The 5,021-nt window shown below is 37.9% G+C and overlaps 1 pseudogene; it reads right to left on the reverse strand.

Annotated features, from left to right (window-relative positions):
* Nucleotides 1-336: 336 nt before the first annotated feature.
* On the reverse strand, nucleotides 337-1,156 carry LOC114264922 (rust resistance kinase Lr10 pseudogene; annotated as a pseudogene).
* Between the last annotated feature and the right edge of the window lie 3,865 nt (nucleotides 1,157-5,021).

The following is a 5,021-nucleotide window of genomic DNA, read 5'->3' on the forward strand; positions in this document are numbered from 1 at the left end:
CTTCCACCACTGTCTTTACCTTAGAATTGTCTTGTCCAACGTTGAATCCATAACGCTGATGTCAAATCCATGACGGCGAGCCACTCCAGAATCCACCAAAGCTTCATGTCCAAATTTCGCGGAATCCACCGAAGAACAACTCTCTCTTTTGTAAATAAAATAATAAATATGATACAGATCTATTCTAAGTTTGCATGGATTCCACAATATAAAAATTGAATCTAGGCTAGATATAGTTTTTCTTAATATGTTATGTGTCTAAGTTCTTATTCTCTAATATTAGTGGAAAAAAATGGGAGTCTATACTCTACCGTGCTATTATTTTCTCTTTTTGTCAAACTTTTTAATTCACTCGAGAAAGGAGATTTGAAAATCATTTTTCTAATTTTGTGATATGTTTTCTATGTTATTTCCACTAGTAATGTTAAGAAGACATTATCAAAATATATTAATGAATATGAATTTCTAGATATATATTTCATTAACAAATATTATAAAATTGGCATCTAACAAAACATTATCTGGCTTTATGTCATAATGAATGATCCTCGGTTGACACTCTTCATGTAGGTAAGCGACACCTTTTGTTGTCCCAATCGCGATCTCATGCAGCTTCTCTCGCTCAATTGCTTGTGTATCACTGAAAATGTGTTTATCTAGTGATCCATTTTCTATGTACTTGTACACCAATGCGCTCATAAAGTTGTCATGGCAAAAACCATATAGCCTGACTAGATTTATATGGTATGTTCTTCCAATAGTGCTCACCTCCACCATGAATTGTTCCTCTGCTCCTCTATTATTCGATTTCTTATTGAGGACCTTAACTGCAATCTTAACTCCATTTGGTAATTGACCCTTTGTAAACAATCCCAAAACCTCTAGAGCCCAACCTTGTAGAATAATTAGTTTTGACACCACATAGTTATTGGGCTGTGAATCTAACCGGTTTCTTCTTCGCCAAGTCTTTGGACGAAACTCTCCATTGTTGGCGCTTCGATTTCCCAAACTGGAACCACATTCAAGGTCTGTGGTGGAGTCACAGTTGTTGGCAACTCTAGACCAATTGCTCTTCTTCTCTTTCTTCTAGCCCAAGCCAATGAGATAATGACGATGACTACAAGTACTACTACAGACACTATTATGCCTGTAAATAGCAAAAACAAACAAACAAACAATCATTGAAATGGTGACATTTTGGGCTCATAATTAAGTCAAATCTTGTTGTTTGTATAGAGTAAATTACAAGTTCTGTAAGCAAAGTGTCACTTCAGTTTTCATGGTTTCGAAGATGGTGAAACAAAAACTACAGAAAATTTATTATAACATGCTCTCCAAGCAAAGTTAGACGAGTTGAAGCAGAAATTGTCCTATCTGTTGTGAAGTTCAATAAAAATAATGTACCTCTTACACACATTTTAATTAAATTACAAGGAAAAAAAATCCAATGATGCCCCAAACATTATCGCAATATCTCAATGATGCAGAAAGCAAGCACATCAAATAAAAAATTTCGATCAATTTTTGTCATTTTCTGGTTACTTACAATTGACATAATAAATTATGTAACTGTGACTACCCTCACCACTGTTTACTGATAATACCACTGATTTGTGCTAATTTATGATTAAGCATGTTAAGTGACTGATTGACTGAAATTCTGATTGATTGATTGAGTGTATTAGTTTAAATGTATTTCTATCTGTTTGTCATTGAATTATCTGTTCATGTTTTAAGCTTCGAACTGTAAATTGAAGGCCCTATCGGCGATCGAATCCGGAATTGATTAGTGTTTTATGTTAATTAGAATTTATGTGATTTTATGGTAGATTTAATTGAAATGTGATTCGGTATGATTAAATTGGATTAAATAATGCGTTAATTACCCTTTTGCCATGTTAGTGGGCCACCTTGTCAATACTTGTTTGGACTTGATTAATACACATTTGGCATTATATCTTCAGCCATTATGGAGACAAAATCAAGAGAGAGAGAGAGAGGTAGGAGAAAATTGAGTCCATCTAGATTTCTTGTTCGAATTTGGAAGGATTGAAGAGTAGATAGCAAATTTGAGCTTCTAGACTTGAAATTGAGGACCTAAGGTAAGAGAATCATCCTCTTGAAACTTGTATTTAAGTTGTTCTTGTATGATTTATGGTAAGGATAGTGATTTAAGGCATGAATTAGCTTAATATGTTGAATTGAGTAGGAATTCATGCATGCATGTTTACATTCTTAAGTTTAGAGGTTGTTTTCATGGAATCCTCACATGCATGTCCATATTTGGGTTATAGTCCATGAATTCATCATGTTTTTGGAAGTTTTGACTCATTTGATTATGTATTAGAAGCTTTGAAGTTGATTGAATTCATGCATATTGCATCTTCATCATGTTCTTGAAGTTTTTTAAAAATGGTGTTCAATTGAACTACCTTTGGGCTTTGATTTTGCAAATTGATCTTTGAAACATGTCATATTGTGAGTTTTAAAGTGTTTTCCAGAAAATTAGCCCAAAAGGATCGAATTTGATGCTTTAAATGTTGAGTTTCATGCTTGGAGACAAATCTGGAAATTTCAGATTTTGGATCCACGCTCGAGTGTACACTTTGAGTCATGCAGTCCGCTCGAGCGTGGAAGTTAACGCTCGAGCGTGAAATGCATGTATCCAGTACTTTGCATGTGTTTACAGTCCGCTCGAGCGAGGGAATGAACGCTCGAGTGAGGACTTGTGTCTCACGCTCGAGCAGGGGTCGAGCGCCCGTCGAGCGTGAATTTCGTGCATCCAGTACTTTTGCAGTCCGCTCGAGCGAGGAAAGTCACGCTCGAGCGGAGCTCCTTTGTCTGCATGTCCGCTCGAGCGTAGAAAGCCACGCTCGAGCGAGACCCCTGTTTTCTGAAAATTCTGAAAAGTGTTTTAAAGTGCATCTTTGCATCCTCATTTCATCATAGGCATTCCTAGGCCTAGTTTAAGACATCTTAATGAGGATAATACTATAGAACCACACCGAGTCAAGATAGGGACTAAGTCATTGATTCCCAAGTGTGTAACTTAGTATGTGTTCATTCTGTAATTGTAGGGTTGGCATCCGAGGACGCTCTAGCCTATCTGTAGCCCAGAACTCTGTTAGAAACAATGTTGTAAAGATACATTCAATCATGAATATTTTCTGAATGATCAACTGTACTGCTTTCTGAAATGATATTTCTTACTGAATGAATGCTTGTCCTATTTGCGAACTGTATTCATGGCATTCATAGCAATTTACTGTTACTGTACTGTACTGCTACTGTCACAGAGATCTCTGTCGGTTCCCATGTTTGGAACCACTACTGTTTACTGATATGATGGCCATCAACTGACTGTTCAGTCTGTTAAGACCTACTGTACTGTTTTGCTATGGGATGTACCACTTATGACTGCTATGATCGAATAACTGATATACTGTTCAAATGACTATTTTAAATACTAAAAGGACATTCATTCCTAACCTCTTTATGCATATGTTATTCACTGGGCTTTAGTTTACTGTTTAAATATATATGTAGGTGTCCAGGTACCGGATCAGAGCTAGGAGCATTGGGTTAAACTCCATTTTTGTCAAGCCAACCAACGTGCCTCACTGCGAGGTTTCAAGTGCTGCCAAGCTAAGGCTGCTTGGGAGTGTTTTAGATTCCCCCTTTCTATTTCTATTTTGTATAGACTGTATAGACTTGTACTATACTGTTATGGTAGGGACTTGGTCCCTAACCTGAATAATTGTATATGATTTATGTGCATACTGCCTTTTGTTTCTGAATGTGAATATGTATGAAAAGTCTTTTTCGCATATAGACTGTCACAGCTCATTAAACATCTTTTATTACTGTTTTGGATTCCGCCAGCCCCTGTACTCTGTACTCTGTATTACTATCTTTACTGTTAAGCAGGCCTTCGGTAATCACGGATTACTGGCCGGTTACGGTGCTAAACCCATAGTGGCGGGTTTGGGTGTCGTGACAGAGTGGTATCAGAGCGATACTAAACCACGAGTTATACCGCACACACATGTCCAAATGAGCTATAGGATGTCCTAGAAAAGTGAATAGGGCATTACATGAGCATTGGGAAAAAAAAGTGTGTGTGGCCATAACATGAATATATGTGCTAATGTGTTAATATGTTTAAAGTATGCAACTGTCTATGTTTATAATTGTCATAATTGCCTATAGTGAAATGGAGAAAGCAAAAACTACTGATGAAACTGAATCATCTGACGCCAGAATAGCAAGGCTCGAAAGAACAGTTGAACTGCTAACTGAGGCCTTAAGGCTACAACAGAACCAACAGCCCCCACCTTCTCCAGTTCAACCTGAGCAGAATGTGAATAATGACATAATTGCTCTAACACAGAAGTTTAGTAAAATGAAACCACCGTCATTCCAAGGAGGCCTCGAACCGCTAAAGGCTGAAGCTTGGGTTCTTGAAACAGAGAAGTTATTTGAAGTCTTTCCGTGTTCTGAAACACATAAAGTGCTACTGGCTACCTTCACCTTACAAGAAGAGGCCAGAAGGTGGTGGATGCTGGTCTGCGACACCAATACCGCCATGAATTGGGCTCAGTTTAAGGGATCCTTCTTTGAGAAATACTTTCCACAGTGTGTCAGGGACCAAAAAATGACTGAATTTGAATAACTGAAACAAGGCACTATGTCCGTAGCTGAGTACGAATCGAAATTCACTGAACTCGCCAGATATGCACCACACATGGTGGATACCGATTACAAAAAGGCTAGGAAGTTTGAAGGCGGCCTTAATGTTAAAATCCTTGACAGAATCAATGTTCTGAAACTACTGAAATATGTAGATGTTCTTGACCGAGCAATAATGGCGGAGTCGAACATCGAGGCACTGAGACAGATTGAGACACCAACGACCGAGTGGCGTGGTAAGAGATGAGGCTTCAAGTTTAAGAAAGGCCGGAACAGTTCATTGAATAAAAAGCAAAATACAGGGTCAACAACCAGTTCCAGTCAGGGGAGTG

The sequence above is a fragment of the Camellia sinensis genome, chromosome 13 (genome assembly GCF_055761805.1).
Source record: "Camellia sinensis isolate YWXY chromosome 13, ASM5576180v1, whole genome shotgun sequence".
NCBI lineage: Eukaryota > Viridiplantae > Streptophyta > Magnoliopsida > Ericales > Theaceae > Camellia > Camellia sinensis.